Source organism: Brachyhypopomus gauderio, unplaced genomic scaffold, assembly GCF_052324685.1.
Source record: "Brachyhypopomus gauderio isolate BG-103 unplaced genomic scaffold, BGAUD_0.2 sc119, whole genome shotgun sequence".
NCBI classification, from domain to species: domain Eukaryota; kingdom Metazoa; phylum Chordata; class Actinopteri; order Gymnotiformes; family Hypopomidae; genus Brachyhypopomus; species Brachyhypopomus gauderio.
In genome coordinates, this window is record NW_027506940.1 from 294,138 (window position 1) to 306,758 (window position 12,621).

Sequence of the window (12,621 nt, forward strand, 5' to 3'; positions counted from 1 at the left end):
ACCTTTATAACACAAACGTCTACAAATCAACCGAGTAGCATGAGTTTTCTATGTTGGGAGACAACATGACAAAGCACTAGGTACGTTTCCACTGAGTTTCATTTTGATTGAACTGGCTACATTAGTACTGCTATCAAGGTACATGGCGATTTAGAACATTCCTGTATCGATCACATGAGACTGACAGCTCACTTTGAGGATCTAAAGGCAAGCGCTCCCCGATAGCCTTTACACTGGCAACAAATCACTAAACAGCAGTGGTGTTTGTCATTCTATCAAGAAGCAAGTTTCTGCCTGGTATCGAACCAGGGACCTTTCGCGTGTAAGGCGAACGTGATGACCACTACACTACAGAAACCTTGTTTGTCTGAATGGGCACATCTCTCGTGGGCGTTTCCTCATACAATCAGAGCATGGAAGTCATCATGTCAACAATGCCTAAGCAGTAGGTCTACTCTGCTTTAAGACAAAACATTCACATCCAAACACCAAATGTTGACATCATTCGATCCCTTTATAACACAAACGTCTACAAATCAACCGAGTAGCATGAGTTTTCTATGTTGGGAGACAACATGACAAAGCACTAGGTACGTTTCCACTGAGTTTCATTTTGATTGAACTGGCTACATTAGTACTGCTATCAAGGTACATGGCGATTTAGAACATTCCTGTATCGATCACATGAGACTGACAGCTCACTTTGAGGATCTAAAGGCAAGCGCTCCCCGATAGCCTTTACACTGGCAACAAATCACTAAACAGCAGTGGTGTTTGTCATTCTATCAAGAAGCATGTTTCTGCCTGGTATCGAACCAGGGACCTTTCACGTGTGAGGCGAACGTGATGACCACTACACTACAGAAACCTTGCTTGTCTGAATGGGCACATCTCTCGTGGGCGTTTCCTCATACAATCAGAGCATGGAAGTCATCATGTCAACAATGGCTAAGCAGTAGGTCTACTCTGCTTTAAGACAAAACATTCACATCCAAACACCAAATGTTGACATCATTCGATACCTTTATAACACAAACGTCTACAAATCAACCGAGTAGCATGAGTTTTCTATGTTGGGAGACAACATGACAAAGCACTAGGTACGTTTCCACTGAGTTTCATTTTGATTGAACTGGCTACATTAGTACTGCTATCAAGGTACATGGCGATTTAGAACATTCCTGTATCGATCACATGAGACTGACAGCTCACTTTGAGGATCTAAAGGCAAGCGCTCCCCGATAGCCTTTACACTGGCAACAAATCACGAAACAGCAGTGGTGTTTGTCATTCTATCAAGAAGCATGTTTCTGCCTGGTATCGAACCAGGGACCTTTCGCGTGTGAGGCGAAAGTGATGACCACTACACTACAGAAACCTTGCTTGTCTTAATGGGCACATCTCTCGTGGGCGTTTCCTCATTCTATCAGAGCATGGAAGTCATCATGTCAACAATGGCTAAGCAGTAGGTCTACTCTGCTTTAAGACAAAACATTCACATCCAAACACCAAATGTTGACATCATTCGATACCTTTATAACACAAACGTCTACAAATCAACCGAGTAGCATGAGTTTTCTATGTTGGGAGACAACATGACAAAGCACTAGGTACGTTTCCACTGAGTTTCATTTTGATTGAACTGGCTACATTAGTACTGCTATCAAGGTACATGGCGATTTAGAACATTCCTGTATCGATCACATGAGACTGACAGCTCACTTTGAGGATCTAAAGGCAAGCGCTCCCCGATAGCCTTTACACTGGCAACAAATCACTAAACAGCAGTGGTGTTTGTCATTCTATCAAGAAGCATGTTTCTGCCTGGTATCGAACCAGGGACCTTTCGCGTGTGAGGCGAACGTGATGACCACTACACTACAGAAACCTTGCTTGTCTGAATGGCCACATCTCTCGTGGGCGTTTCCTCATACAATCAGAGCATGGAAGTCATCATGTCAACAATGGCTAAGCAGTAGGTCTACTCTGCTTTAAGACAAAACATTCACATCCAAACACCAAATGTTGACATCATTCGATCCCTTTATAACACAAACGTCTACAAATCAACCGAGTAGCATGAGTTTTCTACGTTGGGAGACAACATGACAAAGCACTAGGTAAGTTTCCACTGAGTTTCATTTTGATAGAACCGGCTGCATTAGTACTGCTATCAAGGTACATGGCGATTTAGAACATTCCTGTATTGATCACATGAGACTGACAGCTCACTTTGAGGTTCTAAAGGGAAGAGCTCCCCGATAGCCTTTACACTGGCAACAAACCACTAAACAGCAGTGGTGTGTTTGTCATTCTATCAAGAAGCATGTTTCTGCCTGGTATCGAACCAGGTACCTTTCGCGTGTGAGGCGAACGTGATGACCACTACACTACAGAAACCTTGCTTGTCTCAATGGGCACATCTCTCGTGGGCGTTTCCTCATTCTATCAGAGCATGGAAGTCATCATGTCAACAATGGCTAAGCAGTAGGTCTACTCTGCTTTAAGACAAAACATTCACATCCAAACACCAAATGTTGACATCATTCGATACCTTTATAACACAAACGTCTACAAATCAACCGAGTAGCATGAATTTTCTATGTTGGGAGACAACATGACAAAGCACTAGGTAAGTTTCCACTGAGTTTCATTTTGATTGAACCGGCTGCATTAGTACTGCTATCAAGGTACATGGCGATTTAAAACATTCCTGTATCGATCACATGAGACTGACAGCTCACTTTGAGGTTCTAAAGGGAAGAGCTCCCCGATAGCCTTTACACTGGCAACAAACGACTAAACAGCAGTGGTGTGTTTGTCATTCTATCAAGAAGCATGTTTCTGCCTGGTATCGAACCAGGGACCTTTCGCGTGTGAGGCGAACGAGATGACCACTACACTACAGAAACCTTGCTTGTCTCAATGGGCACATCTCTCGTGGGCGTTTCCTCATTCTATCAGAGCATGGAAGTCATCATGTCAACAATGGCTAAGCAGTAGGTCTACTCTGCTTTAAGACAAAACATTCACATCCAAACACCAAATGTTGACATCATTCGATACCTTTATAACACAAACGTCTACAAATCAACCGAGTAGCATGAATTTTCTATGTTGGGAGACAACATGACAAAGCACTAGGTAAGTTTCCACTGAGTTTCATTTTGATTGAACCGGCTGCATTAGTACTGCTATCAAGGTACATGGCGATTTAGAACATTCCTGTATCGATCACATGAGACTGACAGCTCACTTTGAGGATCTAAAGGCAAGCGCTCCCCGATAGCCTTTACACTAGCAACAAATCACTAAACAGCAGTGGTGTTTGTCATTCTATCAAGAAGCATGTTTCTGCCTGGTATCGAACCAGGGACCTTTCGCGTGTGAGGCGAACGTGATGACCACTACACTACAGAAACCTTGCTTGTCTGAATGGCCACATCTCTCGTGGGCGTTTCCTCATACAATCAGAGCATGGAAGTCATCATGTCAACAATGCCTAAGCAGTAGGTCTACTCTGCTTTAAGACAAAACATTCACATCCAAACACCAAATGTTGACATCATTCGATCCCTTTATAACACAAACGTCTACAAATCAACCGAGTAGCATGAGTTTTCTACGTTGGGAGACAACATGACAAAGCACTAGGTAAGTTTCCACTGAGTTTCATTTTGATAGAACCGGCTGCATTAGTACTGCTATCAAGGTACATGGCGATTTAAAACATTCCTGTATCGATCACATGAGACTGACAGCTCACTTTGAGGTTCTAAAGGGAAGAGCTCCCCGATAGCCTTTACACTGGCAACAAACGACTAAACAGCAGTGGTGTGTTTGTCATTCTATCAAGAAGCATGTTTCTGCCTGGTATCGAACCAGGGACCTTTCGCGTGTGAGGCGAACGTGATGACCACTACACTACAGAAACCTTGCTAGTCTCAATGTGCACATCTCTCGTGGGCGTTTCCTCATACAATCAGAGCATGGAAGTCATCATGTCAACAATGGCTAAGCAGTAGGTCTACTCTGCTTTAAGACAAAACATTCACATCCAAACACCAAATGTTGACATCATTCGATACCTTTATAACACAAACGTCTACAAATCAACCGAGTAGCATGAGTTTTCTATGTTGGGAGACAACATGACAAAGCACTAGGTACGTTTCCACTGAGTTTCATTTTGATTGAACTGGCTACATTAGTACTGCTATCAAGGTACATGGCGATTAAGAACATTCCTGTATCGATCACATGAGACTGACAGCTCACTTTGAGGATCTAAAGGCAAGCGCTCCCCGATAGCCTTTACACTGGCAACAAATCACTAAACAGCAGTGGTGTTTGTCATTCTATCAAGAAGCATGTTTCTGCCTGGTATCGAACCAGGGACCTTTCGCGTGTGAGGCGAACGTGATGACCACCACACTACAGAAACCTTGCTTGTCTCAATGGGCACATCTCTCGTGGGCGTTTCCTCATTCTATCAGAGCATGGAAGTCATCATGTCAACAATGGCTAAGCAGTAGGTCTCCCCGATAGCCTTTACACTGGCAACAAATCACGAAACAGCAGTGGTGTTTGTCATTCTATCAAGAAGCATGTTTCTGCCTGGTATCGAACCAGGGACCTTTCGCGTGTGAGGCGAACGTGATGACCACTACACTACAGAAACCTTGCTTGTCTCAATGGGCACATCTCTCGTGGGCGTTTCCTCATACAATCAGAGCATGGAAGTCATCATGTCAACAATGGCTAAGCAGTAGGTCTACTCTGCTTTAAGACAAAACATTCACATCCAAACACCAAATGTTGACATCATTCGATACCTTTATAACACAAACGTCTACAAATCAACCGAGTAGCATGAGTTTTCTATGTTGGGAGACAACATGACAAAGCACTAGGTAAGTTTCCACTGAGTTTCATTTTGATTGAACCGGCTGCATTAGTACTGCTATCAAGGTACATGGCGATTTAGAACATTCCTGTATCGATCACATGAGACTGACAGCTCACTTTGAGGTTCTAAAGGGAAGAGCTCCCTGATAGCCTTTACACTGGCAACAAACCACTAAACAGCAGTGGTGTGTTTGTCATTCTATCAAGAAGCATGTTTCTGCCTGGTATCGAACCAGGGACCTTTCGCATGTGAGGTGAACGTGATGACCACTACACTACAGAAACCTTGCTTGTCTGAATGGGCACATCTCTCGTGGGCGTTTCCTCATACAATCAGAGCATGGAAGTCATCATGTCAACAATGCCTAAGCAGTAGGTCTACTCTGCTTTAAGACAAAACATTCACATCCAAACACCAAATGTTGACATCATTCGATCCCTTTATAACACAAACGTCTACAAATCAACCGAGTAGCATGAGTTTTCTACGTTGGGAGACAACATGACAAAGCACTAGGTAAGTTTCCTCTGAGTTTCATTTTGATAGAACCGGCTGCATTAGTACTGCTATCAAGGTACATGGCGATTTAAAACATTCCTGTATCGATCACATGAGACTGACAGCTCACTTTGAGGTTCTAAAGGGAAGAGCTCCCCGATAGCCTTTACACTGGCAACAAACGACTAAACAGCAGTGGTGTGTTTGTCATTCTATCAAGAAGCATGTTTCTGCATGGTATCGAACCAGGGACCTTTCGCGTGTGAGGCGAACGTGATGACCACTACACTACAGAAACCTTGCTTGTCTCAATGGGCACATCTCTCGTGGGCGTTTCCTCATTCTATCAGAGCATGGAAGTCATCATGTCAACATTGGCTAAGCAGTAGGTCTACTCTGCTTTAAGACAAAACATTCACATCCAAACACCAAATGTTGACATCATTCGATACCTTTATAACACAAACGTCTACAAATCAACCGAGTAGCATGAATTTTCTATGTTGGGAGACAACATGACAAAGCACTAGGTAAGTTTCCACTGAGTTTCATTTTGATTGAACCGGCTGCATTAGTACTGCTATCAAGGTACATGGCGATTTAGAACATTCCTGTATCGATCACATGAGACTGACAGCTCACTTTGAGGATCTAAAGGCAAGCGCTCCCCGATAGCCTTTACACTGGCAACAAATCACTAAACAGCAGTGGTGTTTGTCAATCTATCAAGAAGCATGTTTCTGCCTGGTATCTAACCAGGGACCTTTCGCGTGTAAGGCGAACGTGATGACCACTACACTACAGAAACCTTGCTTGTCTGAATGGCCACATCTCTCGTGGGCGTTTCCTCATACAATCAAAGCATGGAAGTCATCATGTCAACAATCGCTAAGCAGTAGGTCTACTCTGCTTTAAGACAAAACATTCACATCCAAACACCAAATGTTGACATCATTCGATCCCTTTATAACACAAACGTCTACAAATCAACCGAGTAGCATGAGTTTTCTATGTTGGGAGACAACATGACAAAGCACTAGGTAAGTTTCCACTGAGTTTCATTTTGATAGAACCGGCTGCATTAGTACTGCTATCAAGGTACATGGCGATTTAGAACATTCCTGTATCGATCACATGAGACTGACAGCTCACTTTGAGGATCTAAAGGCAAGCGCTCCCCGATAGCCTTTACACTGGCAACAAATCACTAAACAGCAGTGGTGTTTGTCATTCTATCAAGAAGCATGTTTCTGCCTGGTATCGAACCAGGGACCTTTCGCGTGTGAGGCGAACGTGATGACCACTACACTACAGAAACCTTGCTTGTCTGAATGGGCACTTCTCTCGTGGGCGTTTCCTCATACAATCAGAGCATGGAAGTCATCATGTCAACAATGGCTAAGCAGTAGGTCTACTCTGCTTTAAGACAAAACATTCACATCCAAACACCAAATGTTGACATCATTCGATACCTTTATAACACAAACGTCTACAAATCAACCGAGTAGCATGAGTTTTCTATGTTGGGAGACAACATGACAAAGCACTAGGTAAGTTTCCACTGAGTTTCATTTTGATTGAACCGGCTGCATTAGTACTGCTATCAAGGTACATGGCGATTTAGAACATTCCTGTATCGATCACATGAGACTGACAGCTCACTTTGAGGTTCTAAAGGGAAGAGCTCCCTGATAGCCTTTACACTGGCAACAAACCACTAAACAGCAGTGGTGTGTTTGTCATTCTATCAAGAAGCATGTTTCTGCCTGGTATCGAACCAGGGACCTTTCGCGTGTGAGGCGAACGTGATGACCACTACACTACAGAAACCTTGCTTGTCTGAATGGGCACATCTCTCGTGGGCGTTTCCTCATACAATCAGAGCATGGAAGTCATCATGTCAACAATGCCTAAGCAGTAGGTCTACTCTGCTTTAAGACAAAACATTCACATCCAAACACCAAATGTTGACATCATTCGATCCCTTTATAACACAAACGTCTACAAATCAACCGAGTAGCATGAGTTTTCTACGTTGGGAGACAACATGACAAAGCACTAGGTAAGTTTCCACTGAGTTTCATTTTGATAGAACCGGCTGCATTAGTACTGCTATCAAGGTACATGGCGATTTAAAACATTCCTGTATCGATCACATGAGACTGACAGCTCACTTTGAGGTTCTAAAGGGAAGAGCTCCCCGATAGCCTTTACACTGGCAACAAACGACTAAACAGCAGTGGTGTGTTTGTCATTCTATCAAGAAGCATGTTTCTGCCTGGTATCGAACCAGGGACCTTTTGCGTGTGAGGCGAACGTGATGACCACTACACTACAGAAACCTTGCTTGTCTCAATGGGCACATCTCTCGTGGGCGTTTCCTCATACAATCAGAGCATGGAAGTCATCATGTCAACAATGGCTAAGCAGTAGGTCTACTCTGCTTTAAGACAAAACATTCACATCCAAACACCAAATGTTGACATCATTCGATACCTTTATAACACAAACGTCTACAAATCAACCGAGTAGCATGAGTTTTCTATGTTGGGAGACAACATGACAAAGCACTAGGTACGTTTCCACTGAGTTTCATTTTGATTGAACTGGCTACATTAGTACTGCTATCAAGGTACATGGCGATTTAGAACATTCCTGTATCGATCACATGAGACTGACAGCTCACTTTGAGGATCTAAAGGCAAGCGCTCCCCGATAGCCTTTACACTGGCAACAAATCACTAAACAGCAGTGGTGTTTGTCATTCTATCAAGAAGCATGTTTCTGCCTGGTATCGAACCAGGGACCTTTCGCGTGTGAGGCGAACGTGATGACCACTACACTACAGAAACCTTGCTTGTCTGAATGGGCACATCTCTCGTGGGCGTTTCCTCATACAATCAGAGCATGGAAGTCATCATGTCAACAATGCCTAAGCAGTAGGTCTACTCTGCTTTAAGACAAAACATTCACATCCAAACACCAAATGTTGACATCATTCGATCCCTTTATAACACAAACGTCTACAAATCAACCGAGTAGCATGAGTTTTCTACGTTGGGAGACAACATGACAAAGCACTAGGTAAGTTTCCACTGAGTTTCATTTTGATAGAACCGGCTGCATTAGTACTGCTATCAAGGTACATGGCGATTTAAAACATTCCTGTATCGATCACATGAGACTGACAGCTCACTTTGAGGTTCTAAAGGGAAGAGCTCCACGATAGCCTTTACACTGGCAACAAACGACTAAACAGCAGTGGTGTGTTTGTCATTCTATCAAGAAGCATGTTTCTGCCTGGTATCGAACCAGTGACCTTTCGCGTGTGAGGCGAACGTGATGACCACTACACTACAGAAACCTTGCTTGTCTCAATGGGCACATCTCTCGTGGGCGTTTCCTCATTCTATCAGAGCATGGAAGTCATCATGTCAACAATGGCTAAGCAGTAGGTCTACTCTGCTTTAAGACAAAACATTCACATCCAAACACCAAATGTTGACATCATTCGATACCTTTATAACACAAACGTCTACAAATCAACCGAGTAGCATGAATTTTCTATGTTGGGAGACAACATGACAAAGCACTAGGTAAGTTTCCACTGAGTTTCATTTTGATTGAACCGGCTGCATTAGTACTGCTATCAAGGTACATGGCGATTTAGAACATTCCTGTATCGATCACATGAGACTGACAGCTCACTTTGAGGATCTAAAGGCAAGCGCTCCCCGATAGCCTTTACACTGGCAACAAATCACGAAACAGCAGTGGTGTTTGTCATTCTATCAAGAAGCATGTTTCTGCCTGGTATCGAACCAGGGACCTTTTGCGTGTGAGGCGAACGTGATGACCACTACACTACAGAAACCTTGCTTGTCTCAATGGGCACATCTCTCGTGGGCGTTTCCTCATTCTATCAGAGCATGGAAGTCATCATGTCAACAATGGCTAAGCAGTAGGTCTACTCTGCTTTAAGACAAAACATTCACATCCAAACACCAAATGTTGACATCATTCGATACCTTTATAACACAAACGTCTACAAATCAACCGAGTAGCATGAATTTTCTATGTTGGGAGACAACATGACAAAGCACTAGGTAAGTTTCCACTGAGTTTCATTTTGATTGAACCGGCTGCATTAGTACTGCTATCAAGGTACATGGCGATTTAGAACATTCCTGTATCGATCACATGAGACTGACAGCTCACTTTGAGGATCTAAAGGCAAGCGCTCCCCGATAGCCTTTACACTGGCAACAAATCACTAAACAGCAGTGGTGTTTGTCATTCTATCAAGAAGCATGTTTCTGCCTGGTATCGAACCAGGGACCTTTCGCGTGTAAGGCGAACGTGATGACCACTACACTACAGAAACCTTGCTTGTCTGAATGGCCACATCTCTCGTGGGCGTTTCCTCATACAATCAGAGCATGGAAGTCATCATGTCAACAATCGCTAAGCAGTAGGTCTACTCTGCTTTAAGACAAAACATTCACATCCAAACACCAAATGTTGACATCATTCGATACCTTTATAACACAAACGTCTACAAATCAACCGAGTAGCATGAGTTTTCTATGTTGGGAGACAACATGACAAAGCACTAGGTAAGTTTCCACTGAGTTTCATTTTGATTGAACCGGCTGCATTAGTACTGCTATCAAGGTACATGGCGATTTAGAACATTCCTGTATCGATCACATGAGACTGACAGCTCACTTTGAGGTTCTAAAGGGAAGAGCTCCCTGATAGCCTTTACACTGGCAACAAACCACTAAACAGCAGTGGTGTGTTTGTCATTCTATCAAGAAGCATGTTTCTGCCTGGTATCGAACCAGGGACCTTTCGCGTGTGAGGCGAACGTGATGACCACTACACTACAGAAAACTTGTTTGTCTGAATGGGCACATGTCTCGTGGGCGTTTCCTCATACAATCAGAGCATGGAAGTCATCATGTCAACAATGCCTAAGCAGTAGGTCTACTCTGCTTTAAGACAAAACATTCACATCCAAACACCAAATGTTGACATCATTCAATCCCTTTATAACACAAACGTCTACAAATCAACCGAGTAGCATGAGTTTTCTACGTTGGGAGACAACATGACAAAGCACTAGGTAAGTTTCCACTGAGTTTCATTTTGATAGAACCGGCTGCATTAGTACTGCTATCAAGGTACATGGCGATTTAAAACATTCCTGTATCGATCACATGAGACTGACAGCTCACTTTGATGTTCTAAAGGGAAGAGCTCCCCGATAGCCTTTACACTGGCAACAAACGACTAAACAGCAGTGGTGTGTTTGTCATTCTATCAAGAAGCATGTTTCTGCCTGGTATCGAACCAGGGACCTTTCGCGTGTGAGGCAAACGTGATGACCACTACACTACAGAAACCTTGCTTGTTTCAATGGGCACATCTCTCGTGGGCGTTTCCTCATACAATCAGAGCATGGAAGTCATCATGTCAACAATGGCTAAGCAGTAGGTCTACTCTGCTTTAAGACAAAACATTCACATCCAAACACCAAATGTTGACATCATTCGATACCTTTATAACACAAACGTCTACAAATCAACCGAGTAGCATGAGTTTTCTATGTTGGGAGACAACATGACAAAGCACTAGGTACGTTTCCACTGAGTTTCATTTTGATTGAACTGGCTACATTAGTACTGCTATCAAGGTACATGGCGATTTAGAACATTCCTGTATCGATCACATGAGACTGACAGCTCACTTTGAGGATCTAAAGGCAAGCGCTCCCCGATAGCCTTTACACTGGCAACAAATCACTAAACAGCAGTGGTGTTTGTCATTCTATCAAGAAGCATGTTTCTGCCTGGTATCGAACCAGGGACCTTTTGCGTGTGAGGCGAACGTGATGACCACTACACTACAGAAACCTTGCTTGTCTGAATGGGCACTTCTCTCGTGGGCGTTTCCTCATACAATCAGAGCATGGAAGTCATCATGTCAACAATGGCTAAGCAGTAGGTCTACTCTGCTTTAAGACAAAACATTCACATCCAAACACCAAATGTTGACATCATTCGATACCTTTATAACACAAACGTCTACAAATCAACCGAGTAGCATGAGTTTTCTATGTTGGGAGACAACATGACAAAGCACTAGGTACGTTTCCACTGAGTTTCATTTTGATTGAACTGGCTACATTAGTACTGCTATCAAGGTACATGGCGATTTAGAACATTCCTGTATCGATCACATGAGACTGACAGCTCACTTTGAGGATCTAAAGGCAAGCGCTCCCCGATAGCCTTTACACTGGCAACAAATCACTAAACAGCAGTGGTGTTTGTCATTCTATCAAGAAGCAAGTTTCTGCCTGGTATCGAACCAGGGACCTTTCGCGTGTAAGGCGAACGTGATGACCACTACACTACAGAAACCTTGTTTGTCTGAATGGGCACATCTCTCGTGGGCGTTTCCTCATACAATCAGAGCATGGAAGTCATCATGTCAACAATGGCTAAGCAGTAGGTCTACTCTGCTTTAAGACAAAACATTCACATCCAAACACCAAATGTTGACATCATTCGATACCTTTATAACACAAACGTCTACAAATCAACCGAGTAGCATGAGTTTTCTATGTTGGGAGACAACATGACAAAGCACTAGGTAAGTTTCCACTGAGTTTCATTTTGATTGAACCGGCTGCATTAGTACTGCTATCAAGGTACATGGCGATTTAGAACATTCCTGTATCGATCACATGAGACTGACAGCTCACTTTGAGGTTCTAAAGGGAAGAGCTCCCTGATAGCCTTTACACTGGCAACAAACCACTAAACAGCAGTGGTGTGTTTGTCATTCTATCAAGAAGCATGTTTCTGCCTGGTATCGAACCAGGGACCTTTCGCATGTGAGGTGAACGTGATGACCACTACACTACAGAAACCTTGCTTGTCTGAATGGGCACATCTCTCGTGGGCGTTTCCTCATACAATCAGAGCATGGAAGTCATCATGTCAACAATGCCTAAGCAGTAGGTCTACTCTGCTTTAAGACAAAACATTCACATCCAAACACCAAATGTTGACATCATTCGATACCTTTATAACACAAACGTCTACAAATCAACCGAGTAGCATGAGTTTTCTACGTTGGGAGACAACATGACAAAGCACTAGGTAAGTTTCCACTGAGTTTCATTTTGATAGAACCGGCTGCAT

The 12,621-nt window shown here is 43.3% G+C and overlaps 19 non-coding genes across 19 annotated transcripts; all 19 read right to left on the reverse strand.

Annotated features, from left to right (window-relative positions):
* Positions 1 to 285: 285 nt before the first annotated feature.
* On the reverse strand, positions 286 to 358 carry trnav-uac (transfer RNA valine (anticodon UAC)). The gene has a single exon. It is a non-coding gene; the product is annotated as a tRNA-Val (tRNA).
* A 437-nt stretch (positions 359 to 795) lies between these two features.
* Positions 796 to 868, reverse strand: trnav-cac (transfer RNA valine (anticodon CAC)). The gene has a single exon. It is a non-coding gene; the product is annotated as a tRNA-Val (tRNA).
* Positions 869 to 1,305: 437 nt separating this feature from the next.
* Positions 1,306 to 1,378, reverse strand: trnav-cac (transfer RNA valine (anticodon CAC)). The gene has a single exon. It is a non-coding gene; the product is annotated as a tRNA-Val (tRNA).
* A 437-nt stretch (positions 1,379 to 1,815) lies between these two features.
* Positions 1,816 to 1,888, reverse strand: trnav-cac (transfer RNA valine (anticodon CAC)). Its single transcript has one exon. It is a non-coding gene; the product is annotated as a tRNA-Val (tRNA).
* Positions 1,889 to 2,327: 439 nt separating this feature from the next.
* trnav-cac (transfer RNA valine (anticodon CAC)) lies at positions 2,328 to 2,400 on the reverse strand. The gene has a single exon. It is a non-coding gene; the product is annotated as a tRNA-Val (tRNA).
* A 949-nt stretch (positions 2,401 to 3,349) lies between these two features.
* Positions 3,350 to 3,422, reverse strand: trnav-cac (transfer RNA valine (anticodon CAC)). The gene has a single exon. It is a non-coding gene; the product is annotated as a tRNA-Val (tRNA).
* Positions 3,423 to 3,861: 439 nt separating this feature from the next.
* Positions 3,862 to 3,934, reverse strand: trnav-cac (transfer RNA valine (anticodon CAC)). The gene has a single exon. It is a non-coding gene; the product is annotated as a tRNA-Val (tRNA).
* A 674-nt stretch (positions 3,935 to 4,608) lies between these two features.
* On the reverse strand, positions 4,609 to 4,681 carry trnav-cac (transfer RNA valine (anticodon CAC)). Its single transcript has one exon. It is a non-coding gene; the product is annotated as a tRNA-Val (tRNA).
* Positions 4,682 to 6,142: 1,461 nt separating this feature from the next.
* trnav-uac (transfer RNA valine (anticodon UAC)) lies at positions 6,143 to 6,215 on the reverse strand. Its single transcript has one exon. It is a non-coding gene; the product is annotated as a tRNA-Val (tRNA).
* A 437-nt stretch (positions 6,216 to 6,652) lies between these two features.
* On the reverse strand, positions 6,653 to 6,725 carry trnav-cac (transfer RNA valine (anticodon CAC)). Its single transcript has one exon. It is a non-coding gene; the product is annotated as a tRNA-Val (tRNA).
* A 439-nt stretch (positions 6,726 to 7,164) lies between these two features.
* trnav-cac (transfer RNA valine (anticodon CAC)) lies at positions 7,165 to 7,237 on the reverse strand. The gene has a single exon. It is a non-coding gene; the product is annotated as a tRNA-Val (tRNA).
* A 439-nt stretch (positions 7,238 to 7,676) lies between these two features.
* On the reverse strand, positions 7,677 to 7,749 carry trnav-cac (transfer RNA valine (anticodon CAC)). The gene has a single exon. It is a non-coding gene; the product is annotated as a tRNA-Val (tRNA).
* A 437-nt stretch (positions 7,750 to 8,186) lies between these two features.
* Positions 8,187 to 8,259, reverse strand: trnav-cac (transfer RNA valine (anticodon CAC)). The gene has a single exon. It is a non-coding gene; the product is annotated as a tRNA-Val (tRNA).
* A 949-nt stretch (positions 8,260 to 9,208) lies between these two features.
* trnav-cac (transfer RNA valine (anticodon CAC)) lies at positions 9,209 to 9,281 on the reverse strand. The gene has a single exon. It is a non-coding gene; the product is annotated as a tRNA-Val (tRNA).
* Positions 9,282 to 9,718: 437 nt separating this feature from the next.
* trnav-uac (transfer RNA valine (anticodon UAC)) lies at positions 9,719 to 9,791 on the reverse strand. The gene has a single exon. It is a non-coding gene; the product is annotated as a tRNA-Val (tRNA).
* A 439-nt stretch (positions 9,792 to 10,230) lies between these two features.
* On the reverse strand, positions 10,231 to 10,304 carry trnav-cac (transfer RNA valine (anticodon CAC)). Its single transcript has one exon. It is a non-coding gene; the product is annotated as a tRNA-Val (tRNA).
* Positions 10,305 to 10,742: 438 nt separating this feature from the next.
* trnav-cac (transfer RNA valine (anticodon CAC)) lies at positions 10,743 to 10,815 on the reverse strand. Its single transcript has one exon. It is a non-coding gene; the product is annotated as a tRNA-Val (tRNA).
* Positions 10,816 to 11,252: 437 nt separating this feature from the next.
* trnav-cac (transfer RNA valine (anticodon CAC)) lies at positions 11,253 to 11,325 on the reverse strand. Its single transcript has one exon. It is a non-coding gene; the product is annotated as a tRNA-Val (tRNA).
* A 437-nt stretch (positions 11,326 to 11,762) lies between these two features.
* Positions 11,763 to 11,835, reverse strand: trnav-uac (transfer RNA valine (anticodon UAC)). Its single transcript has one exon. It is a non-coding gene; the product is annotated as a tRNA-Val (tRNA).
* Positions 11,836 to 12,621: the final 786 nt, after the last annotated feature.